The sequence below is a fragment of the Stenella coeruleoalba genome (assembly GCF_951394435.1).
Source record: "Stenella coeruleoalba genome assembly, chromosome: 3".
Lineage (NCBI taxonomy): Eukaryota > Metazoa > Chordata > Mammalia > Artiodactyla > Delphinidae > Stenella > Stenella coeruleoalba.
In genome coordinates this window covers 14068962-14092345 of record NC_137148.1, presented here as the reverse complement: position 1 = coordinate 14092345, position 23384 = coordinate 14068962, and the positions used below count along the sequence as shown (strand labels likewise).

The following is a 23384-nucleotide window of genomic DNA, read 5'->3' as shown; positions in this document are numbered from 1 at the left end:
ATCAGATTTTGGGAAAAAAGTCCAATCATCACCTTAACCTCTTTAAAGAGAATCACAGACAACTGATCTGCAAATTTATCTTTTCTTTCCATCTCCAAATTATTTCTTTGAAAAGAGAAAGACACGTTCACTGAGCATATCATAGATCTTTTCTTTTCTTTTTTTTTTTTTTGAGTTACGCGGGCCTCTCCCTGTTGCGGCCTCTCCCGTTGCGGAGCACAGACTCCGGACGCGTAGGCTCAGCGGCCATGGCTCGTGGGCCCAGCAGCTCCGGGGCATGTCATAGATCTTTTAATTCACTGAATTTCTTTCTTAACTTGATTGTTTTTATGCTCTTTCTGTTGAAATGGTGGTAGCGTTAGGTGCCCAAAAGAACGTAGAAAGTGATCGATCTTTTTTTTTTAATTATCAATTTGAAAACTAATCAGATAATATTTGCAGTGATTCCATTTCAAATATAGATAAGAAATCAATATACAGTACATGGAGCAGGTTTTTGTGAGAGTTTTTTTCCTCAGTTTATTTATTCCATGACTTTCTAGACCTTGGCATGTATGGGATTTCATTTCTATGTGTTTTGCTGTCCTCTTAAACATCATTTTTTAGTGTTAAATTTTTTTGTATTAGAGAATTTCCCAAACATACACAAAGGTAGAGAGAATAGTATAATGAACACCCATGTACCCAGTGCTCAGCTTCAAAAGTTATCAACATTTTGCACGTCTTGTGTATTTACCCATCTCTACTCCTCCTGCCTGTTTCCACCCCCCCTTTTTTTCTTGAAATATTTGAAGAAATACCAGACATTGCATCATTTTCCTCATAAACTATATGCATTTAAGTAGTAAGACTAAAAGAATTTAACCACCTGAATATTATTATACCACCCAAATAACGATATCTTAAATATTCTAATACCCAATCTGTATTCAAATGTCCCCAGTTGTCTCAAATTTTTCTTTTACAGTTGGTCTATTCAGATAATAACTATCAATAACGTTCATAAACTGCATGGTTGTGTATCTCTTAATTATTTTATTCTACGTGGTCCCCCCTCCTCTCTCATGCCATTGAATTTGTTGGAGAAATCAGATTATTCATCCTTTATAGAATTGTGCCCATTTCTAGAACTGTATGATTGTATTTCTGTGATGTTTTTAACTTCTTCCTCTATCCTCTGTATTTCCTGTAAACTGGTAGTGAGACCAGATTTAATTAAAGTTCAAATTTTTTTTGGTCATAATAATTTTCTTTTTTTGGAGGGGAGATAAAAACCTTTCATTGTGCTTTGCCAGAATTTTGAATCAGTTCAGAAAGTAATACTTTATTTTATTCTTTTTTAATTTTTATTTTACATTGGAGTATACTTGATTAACAATGTTGCGTTAGTTGCAGGTGTACAGCAAAGTGATTCAGTTATACATATGCATGCATCTATTCTTTTTCAATTTCTTTTCCCATTTAGGTCATAATATTTCTTATGCTGTGTACTTCCTGTAGAATCATATCAAGAGCTTATGAAGTCTGGTTGCCCCAGCTTCAGAAACATCACCGATCCATCCAGGGTATGTCAGAATGTCCTGCGAGTTTCTTAAGAACATTTCACCTATAATTTTAAGATCCACTGACAACCATTGCTTAGATCCAGAGTTTCATTAAGGATTGAAATGCAGATCTCTTATTGCCATTCTTCTGCGTTAGTTCGCCATAATTCTTCTATAAGGAATAATTTATTCTCATCAATTTTTTGGCTTCCCTGGAACAGAGTTTGTGTAGGAAAGGCAGACCAATTCTTTATTCTTTCCATGTATTTATCAATTTCCGAGCAATGAGGTGGTGCCCTTATAACATCCAATGGCAACTAGTAAGTTTTTAAAGAAGTATCCTTAGGAACTCATGAGTTTTATACATATAATATTTTAATTGAGTGTCATTATCATTCTTTTTATAGTCATACTGGGCTATTTTGGCTAATGGGATCTCTTACAAGTTGGCCTCCTTTTGACAGGATCTATTTAGTCTTTGATAGTTTCTTGCTTTTCTGCATTTCAAGACGTCCCAGGCTCATCTTGTACATTTCATATTCCATATAGATCCTCAAAAGGTAATTTACTGGGTCAAAAGGAATAACTGGTTTTTTTTAATATTTATTTATTTTTGGCTGTGTAAAACACACCAGAAATAAAGTAACAAAGATGGCCCCCATTGTGTGTTTATCTCTATCATATAATTTCATCCATCGCATCTGCATTGATAAATATTAGTGAAGAAATAGAAGACAGTTTACCCATGTTATTTCTATCATAAAAAAAGAATTGTGTATTTCTGACTTAATTTAGCATTTTGTCATAGGATTCAGAATGTAAGGTCTTTACTTTTACAATAGTGAAATAAAACAAAAAGGAAGATTAGTGTTCCAACCATCTTATAGCCAAGAAATTCTTCAAATTTATTTGAGTAATGCATCTGATGAAGTGAAATATGTTACTCATCAAAATTAACCTGTCTTTTACTTGAAGTTTTACTTGAAAGAATAATATGAGGTTAAAATAGAATGAAAACTGAGTTTGAAAATGAACTTCAAGAATACAGGACACCCAGCGGGTAACTGTCTATCAACCCAGTTATTTGAGGAGAGGCATTTCTTGACACTAGTTCGGCTTATCTGTATATATATATAAACATCTTTATTGGAGTATAATTGCTTTACAATGATGTGTTAGTTTCTACTTTATAACAAAGTGAATCAGCTATACATATACATATGTCCCCATATTCCCTCCCTCTTGCGTCTCCCTCCCTCCCACCCTCCCTATCCCACCCCTCTAGGTGGTCACAAAGCACTGAGCTGACCTCCCTGTGCTATGCGGCTGCTTCCCACTAGCTACCTATTTTACATATGGTAGTGTATATATGTCCATGCCGCTCTCTCACTTTGTTCCAGCTTACCCTTCCCCCTCCCCATGTCCTCAAGTCCATTCTCTAGTAGGTCTGCGTCTTTATTCCCGTCTTACCCCTAGGTTCTTCATGACATTTTTTTTTTTCCTTAGGGGGCCACTCTTCATCGCGGTGCGCGGGCCTCTCACTATGGCGGCCTCTCTTGTTGCGGAGCACAGGCTCTAGAGCGCAGGCTCAGTAGTTGTGGCTCACGGGCCTAGTTGCTCCGCGGCACGTGGGATCTTCCCAGACCAGGGCTCGAACCCGTGTCCCCTGCATTGGCAGGCAGATTCTCAACCACTGCGCCACCAGGGAAGCCCAGAATAACTGTTTTTAAGGTGGTTTAACATAGTAGAAAGTGGCTTCAGAAGTGGGTAGATCAGGGTTAGAATCCAAGCTCTATTCCTTACTAGTTCTGGGGACCTAGAAAAGGCTTTATCTCACAACATAAGGATAATAAGAGCTCTTATAAGGAAGAGGAATTTATAATATCATACAGAACTATTTTATTATAGTGTTAAGTGGAAAAAGCAGGATTCACAATTTTATAAAAAACACATAGAGAAACTATTGTGATCAAATATGCTAACATGTCAGTAGTGGTGTCTTTTGATGGTGGGACTACAGGTCATGTATTCTCTTCTTTATGCTTCGAACTATACTGTTTCACATAACTTAGAATGGAAAGAAATAAGATAACTTCGTTAAAAGAAAAATAAGCCTATGCAATACATCCTATAGTGTGGATGAAAATTCATATGGGATATGCTTTGTCCAATACACTTTGTGTATCTCTCATGGTCAATTTAACCCACTCGTCCATTAATAGAATTGAATGCAAATTCTATAATTAAGAAAAATACTGATGTACCTACACTCTGCCATCTGCTTTCTTTCTCTATGCCATGTCCTACTGATTTTAATAGACCAGGTCAAAGCTGAGTGTGTCCTGCTTTCAAGGATGACCTCTGAGGGCCTCATAATCTCTGTCTGCTTGCTCCCAGGGGACAGCTTGTAGGTTCTGGGTTGACAGCTGATGGCAGAGCAGTAAAAACAGGAAGTAAAATAAAATCTCCATTTGACATGCTTATAAATCAGTTTTCCTATGGGACAGAGTTGTCAGTGTTGGTGCACATTGAAAATGGTCTTATTGATTAGAAAACTAAACCAACGGGTTCTTTATTCATCTGAGGATTCAGATCGATTCAGAGTGACTTGTCAAGGGTGAATTCATCTGTAATCCTTTAAAACTAGGGCAAATGATAAAAACTTGTGTGGAAGATATCTGCAGAGGTTTCTAATCTAGGATTCAATCTGCTTTTCAGGAATGATATTTTGCTGTTGTAGTTAAGGGTCATAATTTCTTCTTTTCAAATGGGTGATGAAATTCTACAGATCTGAGGTTTAAGGGAGGATGATATTATTAGGTAACATTTTTCTTTATAATTTTTTTCTATTTAAGTATATCTTATTTCAAAAGAGAATTCTTGGGGCTTCCCTGGTGGCGCAGTGGTTGAGAGTCCGCCTGCCGATGCAGGGGACACGGGTTCGTGCCCCAGTCCGGGAAGATCCCACATGCCGCGGAGCGGCTGGGCCCGTGAGCCATGGCCGCTGAGCCTGTGCGTCCGGAGCCTGTGCTCCACAACGGAAGAAGCCAGAACAGTGAGAGGCCCGCGTACCGCAAAAAAAAAAAGGAAAAGAGAATTCTTGATTTTAATTTTGAATCCTTGTAGGCTAAGTCTGACATCAGGGAAACTTGACTACCGTGGTCAGATCAATAGATTCTGAGCAGTGAATTGCCTTGGACAGGTCTTTAGGTGTCCGTGTAAGAAGAAACATGTAAAACGAAGTGTCCTGGTAATTGGCAATAACTGGGAAGGGTTGTTTTTTCTCTTTTCTTTTCTTTTCCTCTATGTTCTCCTTATCAATGAGCTGATTTAGATGCTGACCTGTAAAGGAGTCAAACCCAAGTATTTAGCCCCTGGACTGTTGTCACAAAAAGTGTTGCTTCCTTCAACAACACATCTTTAGTGAGCCCTTGTTCCTGATGCAGGTTCTCCACTGAATGGTAGAAATGCATTGATGATGGAGACACAGTGCCTGCTCACAGAGACCTTACAGCCTAGCGAGCTGGACTGGACATACGCACACCTGGAAATAAGAGATTAGCATTGGCTACACCAGGTGTGATGTGTGTTGTGATGTGTGATAATACCCCAGGGTGCTCCAAGGAAACAAAACCCATGCACCTCTCAAATTTTAAGGAATTTGTGCATGCGATTGTGGAAGGCCGGTGAGTCTGGCATCTTCAGGGCAGGATGGCGGGCTGGAGACCCAGGGGGAGTTGGTGGTGCAGTCTTAAGTCAAGTCTGAAGGCAGTCCTGAGGCAGAACTCCCTCTTCCTTTTTAGGGGGAATCTCAACCTTTTTCTCTTAAGGCCTTCAACTGATTGAATGAGGCCCACCTACTCACTCTTATGGCATAAATTCAAGACGCAAAATGGTACACGGTGAAAATGAGCATCCCTCTCTCTCCTGACCTCAAGCCACCCTAGGAGCTTCCCCAGACACAGTACCTATTACCCATTGTTGATTTCCTTATAGAGGTATTCTATTCACCTATGAGCAAATGAGTATGGATATTTTAAAACAATATGCCAATAACATCTTGCTTTTTTCCTAGTTAACAAAATATCTTGGAGATTGTTCCACTTGAATTTAAAGCTGCCTTTACTTTTTTATAGCTATATACAATTCCATTGTATAAATATACTATAATTTATTTAGTCGGTCCCTCAACTAGATTGCTTCCAGTCCCATGCTAGTACAGGCAATATGACCACAAATACGCTTGTACATCCCCCTCCCTCCATTCTTTAGGATAAATTCCTAGAAGTAGAATTGCTAGGTCTAAGGGTACGTGCATTTGAAATTCTGAAATATTAGCAAATTTTCCTGCAGAGAGGCCCTGCCAGTTAATACACACCTACAACTGGTTCTTTTCAGCTCCAACTTACAGATGCACAAACATACTATCACAGGCATTATTTTCAAGGGTGGTGATGGATTTTGGCTTATCCATTCTCTCCTTTTTCCTCCTGCCCCTGGTCCATTCACCAGCACTTGGGAGTCGGCTGCCTGGGTGTAGCCTGAGGAAAGGGAACAAAGTGAAGGGAATTGGCTCATGGAGACAGCAACACCAGAGCTTCACCTGATGACTGTTTGGCTTTGATCAGTTATAGAAATGTAGGTCTCCTCCTGGTGTCCACTCAGCTCATAGGTGTCAGGAGTAGAAGTTGAACTCATTCAAGTTCTTGTTCAACTCTTAAACTTACAGTTACCAAGGCTGGGGGTGGTGGTGGAATGAGCTGGGAGATTGGGACTGACATATATACACTACTATATATAAAATAGATAACTAATGAGAACCTACTGTATAACATAGGGAACTCTACTCAATGCTCTATGGTGACCTAAGTAGGAAGGAAAACTAAAAAAGAGTGGATATATGTATACGTATACCTGATTCACTTTGCTGCACAGTAAAGCAACAATACTCCAGTAAAAATTATTTTAAAAATACATGGATTGTGAAAGAAAGAAAAGAAAAGAAATGGGGAAAAGAAGAATAATTGAAAGAAGTCCTTATTTAAACTAAAATCAAATTCATTAATAGAGTATTTAGTCTTTGTTTATATCACCTCAAGTTGTAGAGAGAATGAAAGTATATTATTATGTTATAAGGAGTTATTCTGACACTGGAGACCACCAACATATGTTAGGAGATTTGTAAGTTCTCTATGAGAAAGTCAATATTTTTTTTATTTCAAACACAATCTTTTTTTTTAAATTTAATTAATTAATTAATTTTAATATCTTTATTGGAGTATAATTGCTTTACAGTGGTGTGTTAGTTTCTGCTTTATAACAAAGTGATGCATATACATGTATCCCCATATCCTTCCCTCTTGCATCTCCCTCCCTCCCACCCTACCTATCCCACCCCTCTAGGTGGACACAAAGCACCGAGCTGATCTCCCTGTGCTATGCAGCTGCTTCCCACTAGCTATCTATTTTACATTTGGTAGTGTATATATGTCCATGCCTCTCTCTTGCTTTGTCACAGCTTACCCTTCCCCCTCCCCATATCCTCAAGTCCATTCTCTACAACTGCGTCTTTATTCCTGTCCTGCCCCTAGGTTCTTTATGACCATTTTTTTGGTTTGTTTTTTAGATTCCATGTATATGTGTTAGCATATGGTATTTGTTTTTCTCTTTCTGACTTACTTCACTCTGTATGACCGACTCTAGGTCCATCCACCTCACTTCAAATAACTCAATTTCGTTCCTTTTTATGGCTGAGTAATATTCCATTGTATATATGTGCCACATCTTCTTTATCCATTCATCTGTTGATGGACACTTAGGTTGCTTCCATGACCTGCCTATTGTAAATAGAGCTGCAATGAACATTGTGGTACATGACTCTTTTTGAATTATGGTTTTCTCAGAGTATATGCCCAGTAGTGGGATTGCTGGGTCGTATGGTAGTTCTATTTTTAGTTTTTGATGGAACCTCCATACTGTTCTCCATAGTGGCTGTATCAATTTACATTCCCACCAACAGTGCAAGAGGGTTCCCTTTTCTCCACACCTTCTCCAGCATTTATTTTTTGTAGATTTTTTGATGATGGCCATTCTGACCAGTGTGAGATGATATCTCATTGTAGTTTTGATTTGCATTTCTCTAATGATTAGTGATGTTGAGCATTCTTTCATGTGTTTGTTGGCTGTCTGTATATCTTCTTTGGAGAAATGTCTGTTTAGGTCTTCTGCCCATTTTTGGATTGGGTTTTTCATTTTTTTGTTATTGAGCTGCATGAGCTGCTTGTAAATTTTGGAGATTAATCGTTTGTCAGTTGCTTCATTTGCAACTATTTTCTCCCATTCTGAGGGTTGTCTTTTCATCTTGTTTATGGTTTCCTTTGCTGTGCAAAGCTTTTAACTTTCATTAGGTCCCATTTGTTTATTTTTGTTTTTATTTCCACTTCTCTAGGAGGTGGGTCAAAAAGGATCTTGCTGTGATTTATGTCCTAGAGTGTTCTGCCTATGTTTTCCTCTAAGAGTTTGATAGTGTCTGGCCTTACATTTAGGTCTTTAATCCATTTTTAGTTTACTTTTGTGTATGGTATTAGGGAGTGTTCTAATTTCATTCTTTTACATGCAGCTGTCCAGTTTTCCCAGCACCACTTATTGAAGAGGCTGTCTTTTCTCCACTGTATATTCTTGCCTCCTTTATCAAAGATAAGGTGACCATATGTGCGTGGGTTTACCTCTGGGCTTTCTATCCTGTTCCACTGATCTATATTTCTGTTTTTGTGCCAGTACCACACTGTCTTGATTACTGTAGCTTTGTAGTATAGTCTGAAGTCAGGGAGCCTGATTCCTCCAGCTCCGTCAAACACAATCTGTAAGGAAGAATATAAACATATAGCCTTTTAAAAAATTTTTATTTATTTATTTATTTATTTTATGGCTGCATTGGGTCTTTGTTGCTGTGCACATGCTTTCTCTAGTTGCGGTGAGTGGGGGCTACTCTTTGTTGTGGTGCACGGGTTTCTCATTGCGGTGGCTTCTCTTGTTGTGGAGCATGGGCTCCAGCTGCATGGGCTTCAGTAGCTGTGGCCCAAGGTCTTCAGTAGTTGTGGGTCGCGGGCTCTAGAGCACAGACTCAGTAGTTGTGGCGTGTAGGTTTAGTTGCTCCACGTCATGTGGGATCTTCCCGGCCTAGGGCTCGAACCCGTGTCCCTTGCATTAGCAGGCGGATTCTTAACCACTGCACCACCAGAGAAGCCCCTAAACATATAATCTTAAAAAAAAAAAAAGAAAGTTCTTGTTCAACTCTTGAGTTCCTGGCATCATAGATATGTGACCATGCCTAAATGAGCTAATTCATCTGCATCATTTATGAGCAAATTCATATTCATCCTTTAAGAGCTGGTTCATGTGTGTCATTTATGAGCTGATCCATGTGCATTGTTTAGGACATGGTAAGCACTCAACAAACATTAGTTATTATCTAGTTATTATTGTCCTTCTGGGTCCTTAGGAGGTGGGTGTGGAATGGACGTGGTGGGGGGCACTGGTGGAGATTGGAGGAGTCTGGATGCTGATGGGGATGAGGCTGGAGCACCACAGGTGGCTAGGATGCCCTCCTGGTCCTCCCAGCTGTGTAATTCAAGCAGCTCCAGCTTGACAGCAGTTTTTGAGTCATGGGGACAGAGGAGAATTTTTCTTAATTGAGCGGGAGCTAATGAGAGCTGTATTTCTTTGAATCTGCCCATTGGATGAGAACAAACATTAATTACCACTGGGCTGGAAAGGCCAGATACAATTTGCCGAAGAGAGGACATCTTCCCCCATCAGTTATAAAGCAGTGTGCAGAGGACCGGAGCACATTCAAACAGCGAAAATCCATCACCAGCTGTGGCATTAAATACAGAGCAAAAGCCCCATAAACGGGATCCATGTGTGAAGCAATTAAACGTGGGCTGCCCCGGCAGCCACCTCTGTTAGAGCTTTCAAGGCTCAGCAACTTGTAGGATGACTGAAGAATAATAATGCGCTAGTTTTCTTTGTGGCCACAAGGAAGCCTGCAGAGGGGGAGCTGGTGTCTCCTAATTGCAGCAAGATTTGGATGGCGCTGTCACCTGGGTCCCCAGGGAGGGTGGGGCTGGCTCTCCCCTGATGCCTCCTGCCAGCTCCCTCTGCCACAGGGGACCCCATGGTCTGCTGGTGGCTGCAATTAGGCACATTCGACACACTTGGCGGGAAACCCGGGCTCCAAGGAAGCAATAGAGACCCGGCTGCTTCTGCTTCTTTTTAGTAGTAAATGCATCCTACCATTTCACGTTTCACAGCTCCCATCCCTCCAAATGCCAGCTTCCCTACTCCAGTTTGGGAGCCCGGAGGGCGTTTCTAAGTCATGGGGGCTCAGTGAAGTTGGTGGATATCCTCAGTATGTTTCTGAGATGCTGTAGTTGGCTGGGTTTCTGGTAATAGCTAAGTCCCTCCATGTTATGCCAGTAATTTGAGGCACTGAGGACACCACCTTAACCCAGGAAGGACAGGCCAGGATAAGGTCTAGGGGTGGAGGAAGGGTAAAGGAAGTGCTACGGGGTTTCTCTTTCTCCTCTTCGTGACCATTTCCTTCAAGAGCTGGGAACTTGAATCCCATTGGCTCCAACAGGGTGTCTCCAGAGCAGACCCAGGACCTGCTGGACCCTGGGCGTGTCCGGGTGTGTCCAGGTGTGCAGCATCTTCTGGCTCACCCTGTCAGCTCCACCCTCCTGGTCAAGGGGCCCCTGCAGTCCCTGCTCCAAGGCCTTTCCAAGATCCTGCTCTGCTTCATGTCCCTGGGTTCCTGGGAAGATGGGGGCAAGTTGTCTCCTGTCACCTGGGCCCCCAAAGCATCGTTGCCTGTGGAGCCGAGACCGTGTGGCTCAGTGGTTAAGAGTTTGACCATCTGTGTTAGAATCTTGACGGCACGTCTTACTGTGTGTCTTTGAGGTAGCTGCTTACCCTCTCTGTGACTCGGTTTCCATATCTATAAAATCTGGATAATAGCTGTACCTACCTCAGGGATTGCTGTCAAAATTAAATGACATTATGTATGTAAAGTGAATGGAATGGTGCTTTCTGTGTAAGGAGCCCCCCGGTCCCTGAACATAGCTACCTCATGCTTTGACCTAAGACCTCCTTCTTGGGGTTCAAATCTAGCCCCAAGAAGGCTGGACTTGGGTGGGTGGGCAGATGTGGGAGGGCACTGCCATGTTGTCCCCATCTCATCCTCACCTCTTGCTTTTGCACCAGCAACTTTCCCCTCCTCGTTCTGGTACAAAAGAAATTCAAAAGCTCCCAGGTACGTCAGCATAGCAGCCTACCTGTGTGAACCAGTCTGGCCCTGTGAACAACATTGGATCATTTGGGGCATCCTCTGTAGGCCCACGTACACACTCTGACAGTCCTTGGGACTTTCTCACCCATTGCCACTTAAAGCCCATGGGTCACATTTGAATTTCACTCCTAAGTGCGTTGCCATGATCACCAGGATGACTTAGGGTAAAGACGGGCATTTACAAATATTCTCACCCCTTAGTTTCTGCTGGACGCTGTCAGGCCAAACCAATATGTATCAGCTGTGCCTCCAAAAGGTAGTTTCCCTCCTGAAGAACTACACAGCCCTCAATAGCAAGGGTTTCTCCTGGGCGCTGAGTGGTGTTACTACCCTTCCAGTGGCAGGAACTCCTTCTGAACTTTCCTCTGTTAGGAGGGAACTGGGGGAAGTTTTGTTCTGTCTGTGCTCCTGGCTGGACCCGAGCTCCTGCATTTTGACCCCAGACATTTTCTAGCCCTGCTGGGCTTTTGGGGGATGGTGAACATGAGTTATTTGCCACTTTTTGTCTACGTGTGGATGTCAGTTATGATTTACATTTTTATTAAGCAATCTCAATTCTTATTCCCTTTCTTTTCATCTTCAAATGACTATTTTAAATATTTATTTAAATTCTATTCTATTTAAAATAGAATAACATGGCAACGGTGCTTTGGAAAATTAGAAATACGTTCCATGTAAAGCATCAATTTTCAGGCAACCAGTATCAGCATGTATTATATGCACTATACTGTGAACGGTAGTAACAGCCAACATTTGTAAAGCACTTACTATGTTGTGGGTGTTTTAAATAAATCAATGTACTGAAATCTTACAACCTCTGAGATAGGTATCACGATTATACCCATTTAAGAGATTAGAACATGGAGGTAAAGTGATTGGCTCAAGGTCACGTCTAGTATGTGGCTGAGCTGAGGCTCCACCTCCCTCTAGAACCTGCCCTTTTAACAAGGTCGTATGCCCCTCAACAAAAATCACAGTAATGAGCCTCTTTAGAAATAAATACAATCTTTCATGTGATATACATTTCACTTATTTGAGATAATATTATAGTCTTGATATATATTTCAGTTAATATTATATAAATATATCCCATGTCTTTAAAAACTATTCCTAGACATAACTGAAGGGTGCATATCATTATATTGAAAGGAATTACTATAATCTACTTAACCTGAGGTTCAACATTTAGTTTTTTTTCCATTATAAATAATCTTAAAATAAACATCTTTGTCTATAATTTGTGTCATTTCTCAAAAGTGGAGTTTTTGTGTTTAGAAAGCATATATGTGATTTTATTTAAAAATTATTTTATGCAAATTTTCAAGTATATCTAAAAGTAGGGAGAATGATCTAATGAATCCTGGTTTCCCATCACCAGCTTCAACAGTCATCGACACCCAGAAAACTTTGCTTCATCTATCCCCTCCCCTCCCCTCCCCATCCCAAGTTATTTTGAAACAAGTCCCAGATGTTATTTCATATGTAGATATTTCAGTATGAATCTCCAAAGGACAAAGATTGTCTTAAAAAATACCTGTACTGGGCTTCCCTGGTGACGCAGTGGTTGAGAGTCCGCCTGCCGACACAGGAGACACGGGTTCGTGCCCCGGTCCGGGAGGATCCCACATGCCGCGGAGCGGCTGGGCCCGTGAGCCATGGCCGCTGAGCCTGCGCGTCCGGAGCCTGTGCTCCGCAACGGGAGAGGCCACAGCAGTGAGAGGCCCGCGTACAGCAAAAAAAAAAAAAAACAAAAAAAACCTGTACTATCATTGTCACATCTAAAATTTTTAACAACAATTCTTTAATATTGTCAAACATCCTGTCAGTTCACATTTCCTTGACTGTTTTACATATTTGAATCAGTACCCAAGTTAGTTCCATACACCTGATTGGGTAATAAGTTTTTTAGATCTCTTTATAGCTGTCTACTCCTTCCCTCCCTTCCTCTCTCTCTCACTCTCTCTGCTCTATTTTCTTCTGTTGGAGAAACTAGGTCCTTTTCCCTATAGAGTCCACAGAACTTAATATGTTCTTTTCTGCCTCAGATCTCTTATAGGCTGGTAATTAGCTCTAGAAACTTGATCAGACTCCTATCTTCCCAGATGGAATCTTCTTCCCAGTGCACCTCTCAAGTTGGAAGGTCCACTTTGACTGAACACACCTGAGTTAGGTACTCGTACAGACCCGTCAAGCATGGTGACCAAATGATGGAATTCTTCTGAGTGGTTGGCAGGGGAAGTGGGCACTCATCCAAACCACCTGAACTGCTGAAGGGGTGTGTGTGTGAATCCTCAAACAAAACCAGGGCTTTCAAATACAGATTCTTGAACATGGTGTGATGGGTGCTGTGATGGCTAATGTTATGTGTCAACTAGGCTGGGCTGATGGAAGCCCAGAGAGCTGGTCAAACATTATTTCTGGGTGTGTCTGTCGAGGGTGTTTCTGGAAGAGATGAGCTTTTGAATCAGTAGACTGAGTGAAGACGATCTGTCCTCAGCAGTGTGGGCGGGCATCATCCCATCCGCTAAGGGCTGGAAAAGAACAAAAAAGCAGAAGACGAGTTTCCTCACTTTTCTAGAGCTGGGACATGCAGCCTTCTGGTTCTCAGCCTCCGGTCTCAGACTGAATTATTCCACCAGCTTTCCTGTTCTCCAGTTGCAGCTGGCAGACTGTGGGACTTCTCGACTTCTGTAAGTGTGTTAGCCAATTCCTGTAATAAATCTCCTCTAATATACACATCTCGATATGTCCTACTGGTTCCGCTTCTCTGGAGAACCCTGACTAATACAGATGCTAAAAGGCCGAAAACAGTAAGTGCTCACTACAGTTATTTTGGAGCCCAAAGTGTAGATCTCGTGCCTGAGGGGTCAGCCCACCGCAGAGGAAGGTACCCATTTCTGATGCAGAGAAGGTGTGGGTCACGTAATCATTGCACATTTCAGCTAGAACGGACTTAAAGAAATTTTTGTCCAAGTCTGCCATTAGATAACAAAGGAAACTAGAATCCCACAGAGGCTAAGTGCCCTGCCCAAATCACACGACTGGAACATGGATCTTTGATTCCTTGGTCAGGGTCCCTTCCTCTGAACCATTGCCATTCTTGTCTTAAGATATATAACACAGTCCTGCCAGGACTGACCAAGAATGAACTTAGAACGTTCCCAATGCCATTTTCCTACTAATAATTTTGTCTATTAAGTAACTCTATACCTGCCAGGAAATCGTAGATAACTGAAAAAAAAAAAAAAAAAAAAAAGAAAGCAACTAAGGCATGTATGTTCATGTATGTATGTGAGTGTGGTTTTAACTGATGTATTCACTAATTTTTCCACATATATTCTAACAGCTCAAATATCATTTATCTCTACATCTTCTCCCTTTCACTTCTAAATAACTGTATCTATTGACCATCTTCATTTCAGCCCCATTTTCCTTTCAGGGGGCACGCATACCTTCCAAATTATTTCATTACAGAGGAATTCACCTTGATGCTCATGTAGCCACTGGCTGGTCACCACCTGATGGAAAAACAGGCAGCATTCATTCTGTCTGGCTTTTTGATGCAATGAGCCACATTAATGAAAAAACCCACATATGTCTTTACCTCATGTCATCCTTCTCCTCTGTCCTGTGTTTATTCTTCTTTGGTGTCTCCCAGGATTTCTCAGGGATGTGAACACAAGGCAGACAAATCTTAGCATCACTCGGGTGTCTCTGGGTGGGTAAGGAGAGGGAGGTGGGAAGGACACTGTGGGTAGGATTTTTCATGTTTATTCAGCTCATTCACAGAAGCACCTGATTGTATTGAGGAGCTCTGAGTGGGGAGGTGCTGATTTAAGGATTTCTTTCAAAGTTGAAACAAACCTTTGAATTGAGATAAGAAAATAAAAAGCAGTCCCTGACATGTGGGAGCTGGCCTACTGCTCACAGCTAGACCCTGTGTTCTGCTCATGTAAACAATCTCACGCTGGGATCTCACACTGGACGTGCCGATGTCAGACAAAGTCACTCTGAGACCAAGATGCAGTGAGACCAGAAGGCCACTGTGCTCCCAGAAAACACCACACTTCCTCTCTCTCAGCTAAGATGAGTGAGTGTTGCTTCCTCACCAGTTATAGTTTATCCTTGCTCCAGTCCGCCCTCCCTGTAGTAAGCCTTTGAATATACCAGCCATAGAACACTCCCACTTTCTGACAGCACCCAGTCCAGACCAAACCCCTGTTTCCTTAAGACTTTCTTCCCTCCCCTTACCCACCTACCCCTTCTCATAATTATCCAAGCAGAACCCAAAGTCTAGGATAGCTTCCTTCTACTGCTTCCTTACGGATGCGCCCCGTGGTTCCTCCGGGCAAGCATCCTCCCTCCCTGCTACGAATAATAAACCCAAGTTCTTCAAGGGTGCTATTTCTGAGGTCTTTGCCAGAGGGCATTGACAGAGGGTCCATTTGTAAAACATATCACTAACTTTTATTAAATCATTGACAAATGACATTGAAAGAAAGATTTGAGAACATCCACTCTACTAGTTTTTGTTTTGTTTTGTTTTGTTTTATTATCAACCACAGAGCTCTTTATTCAGAGACAACCTTAGGTGGTGTCCTAGCATGTAAAACAGATCAAAGAGGGATGCTTTGGCCTCAACATGGCAGCTCCTGAGCCCCATTGGCTTGAGTGCCCCCCACAGACACCTTAAGGCACCTCCACGTATCAGACGGACCCAGGTAGAAAACGACTTGTCTAGTCTAAACCCCTCATATTATAAATTAGCAGCAAAGACCCAAATATTGTACGTTCCTGAAAGTCACACTCCTGGATAAGGATACGTCTTCGACCAAGATTCTATTTCCTAGGCCAGAGCCAGAATTCCATGGTGGTTCTTTTTTGTTCATGGGAGGCCAGTGCTGGCTCACTTGTGCTAGTGACCTGTTCTGTGCTGTTCACGTGGACATCACAGTCTGACTCTTTCCCCATAGACTCCCACTGCATCAGCACTCTGGCCCCTAGCAAATGTCCAATACTTCTGCTCTTTCCCTTTCCTTCTTACTTGACCAATGACCGCCATGATTATCATGGTCGTGCCATGATTATAATATAGATTCCCTTTGATGCACACTTCCTGGGAAGAGCTCTATCCATTGGGAATGGGAGTCCCAGTTAAAAGTGTTTGGTCCTTTTTGCTAAAGATCTACCTGAACTCTAAATACATGAATCCTTGAGGCAAGAGCACCAGTGAAGAGAGCAAGATGGGCTTGGGGCATTAGTGAACAGAAGACCGAGAATCATGGCCTCAGTAAATAGCTTGGACCACCTCATTAGGCATGGAGTCGACGAAGTGTGAGTTTCCTTCACACAGCGTCCTCACTCGTAGAGAAAGTAATGTCTCTTCCTGGCTGGCGCTCTGCTTGAGGATGTTGTAAAGATAGATGGGTATTGGAAAGTGATTTAAACTCACTGAAAGAAAAGGGGTACAGACATCCAGGAGGATCATGCAGAGAAGTAACTTCGGCAATATTTGTTGCAATGCCCGTCACGTTCAGAAGTGATGTCTGTTGTGGGTGGCTGGGATGTAACATGAAGTGAGAATCTTTTCTGTAGGTCCCTGCTCAGACAGAGCAAGGGTCAGCCCTAATGAGGGGGGTGGGACTCAGGAAAAAGAAAAAAAAACATAATGACTTTGTTTTGTATTTATGACGAGGATTCAGATGGAGATTGATGATCTGGCCAAAGGTTTTCCACCTGAATTTTGGCTGGTTCCATTACCTCAGGTCATATGTCTTTCTGGGTCAGGTGTGAAGTAAGTGACCCAGAAACACCAGGATTAGGGATTTGTAAATGGATTTCCTCACCAGACCACTTAGAACATAACCCTCAACAAAATTGATTGTAAAAATATCATTAATGAACACGCTGTTGCCTTTAAGTTTAAGGAATTACAAGTATCACTGAGTGTTTACCAGTTGTCGGGGAATAGTAACCAGGGCTGGAACTAGGTGAGATGAATAAGGCACTCACCTTGGGCACAAAATTTAAGGCAGCATCAACAAATTCAGTAATCAAGATAAATAACATTTAGATGCGATATTAAAAAAAATCAATTCAACAAACTCCATCCCTGCTGTTATTGACAGAAAAATGTTAGCATCTGACTGATGCCTATGAGTGCTCTCCATACATCAACGCCTTTCATTCTGTTCTGCTTCTGTGCATTAACTCATTGTCTTTGTCAGCTCAGGCTGCCATAACAAAGCACCATAGACTAGGCACCTTAAACAACAGACACTTATTTCTCACAGTTCTGGAAGTAGAAGTTCCAAGATCAAGGTGCCAGAGTGGTTCTGGGGAGGACTCTCTTCCTGGCTTGGAGACGGCTGCCTTCTGGTTATGTCCTCACCTGGGAGAGGGAGAGACAGAGAGAGAGAGACAGAGAGAACTCTGGTCTCTCTTCCTCTTCTTATAAGGACACTAATCCCACCATTGGTACCTCGCAACCTCATCTCAACCTACTCACCTCTCAAAGACCCCACCTCTAAATACCATCACACTGGGGCTTGGGGCTTCAACATATGAATGGGGAGGAGGGGAGATACAAACATTTAGTCCATAATACTCCTTGCATTCGTACACCAGTCCAAAGAGGAATTTACAATAATCCTAGATACGTGGAGACAGTAATTTTCAAAGTGGTACCAAGAGGGACCATCCGAGATTCAGGCAGGAGAATTCTTCCATCCTTCTCCTCATCTAGTCCTGGAGCCCTGGAACATTCGGTGTGGGCTCTTTACCCAACAGCCATCCTATCCCTGTCTCTGCCCCATGGCTTCTTATTTCCTGGCAGATCCATCTTTCCACCATGATATACACATGCCAGATACGTTTCTAAATTCTCTTGATGATTCTCTTGAAGCTAGTCCTGGCTAAAGGGACCTAAGAGGAAAGGATGCTGTATGTATATGTGAGGGATCTTAAGAAAGGTTGATTTCCTAATCAAAAGAGACTCACAGGAGGAAGCACCAATATTTTTCACTGAATGTGGTCATGATGATAGGTGATGCCTGGCTCTGCAGCAGTGCTCTTGCAGTCCCATGGGTGGACATTCCAACACTGTGAAGTGCAGAGTAAAAGGGTAGAAAGAGCCTTATTGCTATCATTGAACTCCTGCACCAATCTGGGAATCACCCTTCCTCTGGCCTTCTTGTTTTATGACATAGATGTCCTTATTGTTCAAGCTACTTTCAGTTGAATAGGTAGGAACCTGCATCTGAAGACATCCTGGTACTACACTCTTTGCCCCAGCTTCCACTGCACACTCAGGCTCCTTGCTGCTGTGCCCAAGGCAGCTCCCTTGTCACAAACACAGACATAGTTCATAGTCCAGGAAAATTCTTTTTGGCACCAGGCTTAGGACCGCACAGACAGACACACAGACACACACAGACACACACACACACACACACACACACACACACGGTGACTTGATTCACTACCTTTCACTTCAGTGTGTGTGTGTGATGTATTTAAGTGCCCGGGGAATATTGATGAAAGCACAGAATCCACAGATATGAAGTGACAGTGGCGATGAGCGACTCTGAGTCAGGCGGGTCTGGGTAATGAGTGAGATGCTCCATAGCTGTGTGGGCGGCGTGTCCTTTTTATTTAGGGATTGTTCATGCCTTTCCTGAGGTTCTTGCCAAGGACACATTTATAGTTCCGGCACGAGCAGGAAAATCCAAGATAGGCTGGATTTGCTTCTAAGGGCTAAAGATGCCTGAAGAGCGGGCTTCTGATGAGGGATGGATGGCATTTCTAATGGCATCAGGAAAGGGAAACTGGGTTTGCATGACTAATTGGATGGATTCTTGATTCCCTGCCAAGGACAGAAGCCTTGGGAGGAAGTGGCCGTGGGATCTTGGAGTAAGAACTAAGCATGGGATCACTAAACATAGTCAGATTTGCACCCTGGACATTAGGAAATCAGATGTCTAAGTTCCAGGGGAAAGAATGCACAAGAGGCTGAGGTCATCTTGGCTTATGGAGAAGCTGGGCTTGGATGAAGAGGACTGGACAGTCTGGGAAAGGCAGGGCTGGGCGCAGGTGTGAGGCAGTGAAATGGGAAGAGATGGACTCAAGTCAATTCCAGGGGGAGGAAAACCACCATGGAGTCTTCTAGAACATTACTGGTCACCAAAACGCATGGCCACACAGAAAGCAGGCATTCGGGCCAATGCTCCTCACAGGGAAATAGAACTTGAATGCAGCCCAAGCCTGATGACATATCAGAATTATTGGATGGAGAAGCTTCTGTAAAAAGCACATGCAGACCCTCTGAGTCCATCTGTTGGAGGAGGTCGCTGAAAGGACGTGGCCACTGGTTGACCCACGAGCTGGACTTGGGTCATCCGAGGCTCCTGACCACCTTCCCTGTCCTTGGAAGGTATGTTCTGTCCACTGTTCCCATAGTGGGAGCCGTCTTCAAGGACGCAGCCTTGAGAGAGCAGTGTGCAGGTGAGACCATCTGGGCTGTGCACGTGACTGTACCCAGTTAAGGCCTCTGTATAAAGGTTTACATTCTGGTGAGAATGTGTGGAGATCTACTGGTCTTGCAGATGCCCAAGACAAGCCTTGCATGTGAGTTCCATTTCTTATTAAACTTGCCACTTGCCAGTCTGGACGGGCTGCTTCTTTTTTTTGTCTCTCCTTGCCCTCAGCGTGGGGATCACCTCACAGGTCAACACCACTCTCCTTCTGCCCCCGGGATTCCAATTCAGTAGTTTCACAGATTCTAATTTAATTGGTCCCTGGAATTTCTATTTTGAGGGAGATTTACAGGTGATTCTGAAGGTCAGACAGGTTGGGAACTTGAAGAATTCGCAGTAAAAGTGTTGGACTCGAGGGTTTGGAGCAGGTGAGGGATATACTGAGGTGAAGCGGGAAGTCGGCCTTGGGGATTGGGGTCAAGGATATGAACTCCCCTCCCAAGAAATTACGGAATCACCCACCCTGGGCTGGACATCCGCAATCCTGGGGAAACCATTACATGTACCTGCCTTACGAGCTCTGTACTGGTGTCCCTATTGTATATCAGATGAAACTGAGGTGCAGAGAGGATAATAGATTTGCCCACCATCACAAGTCCATTAAATGGAGGAAACGGGAAGTGGACCCAGGATTTTCCTTTAAGCAGTGTCTGTGGGAGGGACCTGGCCACGTGCACAAAAAAGACAGAAACTGGAGAGGAGAGAAGAAAGGAAAGAGGAAAACAGTGGACTTGATTAGAATGAGAGCCAGGAGGCGGAAGAGAGGAAGGTATTCCAAATGAGAGACAAACCTCTCATTTTCTGAAGTTGACTTTGTTGATTCGTCATTTCTTCATCACCATTTCCACAATTACAGCTCACCTCCTTCACTCATGACATTCCTCTGAGTCCTCACTTCCCAACTGTGGGAAACCCTCCTTCTTCCCCTAAACCTGACTGATTCCTTCTTCTCATTCCCTTTCCCACCATCCTCTTGTCACTTGGCGGGATGTCGTGTAATATAGCAGCTCTTCAGCTTTCTTTTTACAGAAGCTTCTCTCCTTCCCGATCCCCCAGGACACAGAGAAAGTAGAGTGCACTGTCGCCTTCTAGAAGGAGTTATGAGTCACTTGTGGGGTATTGGCTTCTTCTAGTTTGTAAATGATGTCTCTTTGGCAGCCAAATATAGAAATCACCCACTTGTCTGAAACAAACAAATCCAAAACAAATTAGTTTTTATGATGCTTTTTGGATATCCTGAAACACTGTACTAAGAACCACGGAAACACGGCTCTAAAAGGGTCAAATACAACATAGCAATGTATACTTACAAGAGCCAGTGTGCCTTTTGAAGCATCTGCCTTTCTAACCATGAGGACTCCAGGACAACTGGGCTCAGTGGCCTTTCAAAGGAAGGAGGAAAATGCCATTCGTTATGGATAGTTCAGGTGCACCTTAGAATCCTCTGTCATTCAGTTAGAGCACAGGAAAAATAAATACTGTGCCTGGTCTTCTTTCTAGAGTTTACCATCAACAATAAGGTCTATGTTCTTTAGGTTTCTGCAATAGACATTTTGGGCAGCAATGCATTAAGCCTTAAATTAAAATAGTAATTAAAATATTATGCAAAGCATTCCTTTATTTATAACATACTTATTTATTGTAAAGCAGTTTACTTTCCTCTATGGCTGAGTGTGATGAGTTTCTTTCAGGAGAACCATAAAAGGCCTGCTCAGACAAAGGGTACTGTGCTGTTTTTAAATAAGCAATGTAGCTGTCAGCAGATGGTACGAAGATGGATGACTAATGCATTTTAATGCAGATAATTTATTAGATAATAGGGGTTTCTCCCCTCTAAATTTCTAGTAGGAGGAAATCATTGAGTTTTTCCATTTTAAATTAAAGGCTTTATACAATTGGTCTTTCACTAAGCCTTGCAATGTATGATCCAATTCAATCACATAACAAACACACTTAGGATGAAGCCCACTGCTGATGCTTCGCCCTCATTCTTTTATGTGGGCTTGAATCCCCACAAACCTCCTGAGAACAAGAACCAAATACAAGCCACATACTAACGAACGCACCTAGTAGTGTTACTAGTGTATAGTAAGCGTTCCATAAACATTTGTTGGATGAACGATGTGTATGCTGTTGTTTTTATTGGAAACACTAATTCATAGATTCCTTCTGCTGAAGACATGGGTCCTGAGCTTGTTTCTCAGTGATGGATTGCTCTCCAATTCACACAGCTTCCTGCTCTCTGTGTTGTCTCTAGCGGTCAGGAAGGGGGCAGATGCAGAGCCAACTGTGGACTCAGGTCTCTGTGCTCACAGACATGGTTAACTCCTTTGCCTACTTGGGTTAAGAATAAATGAGCCTTGGGCTTCCCTGGTGGCGCAGTGGTTAAGAATCCACCTGCCAATGCAGGGTACACAAGTTCAAGCCCTGGTCTGGGAAGATCCCACATGCCACGAGCAACTAAGCCCACAACTACTGAGTAGTTGTGCCACAACTACTGAGCCCACGTGCCACAACTACTGAAGCCTGAGCACCTAGAGCCCGTGCTCCACAACAAGAGAAGCCACCACAATGAGAAGCCCGTGCGCCGCAATGAAGAGTAACCCCCGCTCACCGCAGCTAGAGAAAGCTCGCGTGCAGAAACAAAGACCTACTCAAGGTGGCCAAGAGTTTAAGATGACCAGGGTGAAGCGCCATAGCAATTCTTCTTAAACATATATCTAACAGCAAAGAAAAGTAAGCTTAAGCAGAATTGTCTCTGGCAGAGACTGGGGCACATAGCCCAAAGGGGTTTATGGAAAGGAAAACTTTCCTTGAAGTCTTAGTTTATGAGACTCGTTTACAAAGTGGGTGCAAGTTCACATTGTAAACCATAAAGTATCTGTTATAATAAAATAAAACAAGGTAAACAAAGCAGAAGTTTCTTGCCCATCTTTGGTTATTACTGAATTGAGTATAATTTCTGGAAAAGTAGCCTGAGTTTCAACTGACATGACGCCACATTTTCAGCCATAGTTTGTGCAACCCTGGGTAAGTGTCTCTTCCTGAGAGGTTAAGCCACTTGTGTCACGTGGTGATCAATTTTCTGTGTTAAACTTGGCTAGTCCCTGGTACCCAGATTTTTGCCAAACATCATTTTAGATGTTTCTGTGAATTTATTTTTTAGAAGAGGTTAATGTTCAAGTCAGTAGACTTTAAGTAAAGCCGGTTACCCTCCATAATGTGGCTGGGTGGGCCTCATCCAATCAGTTGAAGGACTTCTCCCTGGGGGAAGAGGGAATTCTGCCAGCAGACTGCCTTTAGACTCAAATTGCAACTCTCCCCTGGGTCTCCAGCCTGCCTGCATACCCTGCAGACTTTGAACCGTCCAGTCTCTACATTCAGGGAAGCCAGTCCTTTAAAATAAATGTCTCTCTCTCTATGTACGTATATTATTGGTTTTGCTTCTCTGGAGAACCTGACTCATTTAAGTTGTGATAGGTCATGTGTGGATGGAAAGGGTAACTGATTTATTGGTCATCAGTCGAGGAAATAGGCCTCAATTCTTTTTCAGACAAGAAAAATGACTACGGTATTCTCTATTTATGCTGGAATTTTTGAGGGCAAGCATTTCAAAGGTTTCCCTTAAATAGTTGGTAATATCAGTGTCCCTGGAGATGTGTAATAGACTTAAGGAGGTCAGGGGAAGCATTTGGAGTCATTCTCAAGGCCAGTGGCCTTTGCTGTCTGTTCTGTTATCCTCAGGGTTAGGGACGGGCTAAAACAAAATACCTTTTGTTAGGATCGTTAGGATAAAACAAAATACCTTTTGAACTAGGATTCAAAAATGGCGATATTTGTGGATTTATAAAGCGGGTGTGTGTAGTACATTAACGTGTCCAGTTAATTAAAGGGCTGAAGTCTAGAGAGACAACAGGATTAACAACTCTGTCTGTTAGTCCCCATAAACATAACAGA

The 23384-nt window shown here is 42.6% G+C and overlaps 1 protein-coding gene across 1 annotated transcript in view; it reads left to right on the top strand.

The window, feature by feature from the left end:
* The window catches only part of ZNF622 (zinc finger protein 622), a 40241-nt gene extending 27218 nt beyond the window's left edge, over window positions 1-13023 (top strand). Inside the window, exon 8 of the transcript XR_013827539.1 lies at window positions 12996-13023. The gene's annotated coding sequence lies outside the window, so the exon portion shown is untranslated. The remainder of the gene's footprint in view (window positions 1-12995) is intronic.
* Window positions 13024-23384: the final 10361 nt, after the last annotated feature.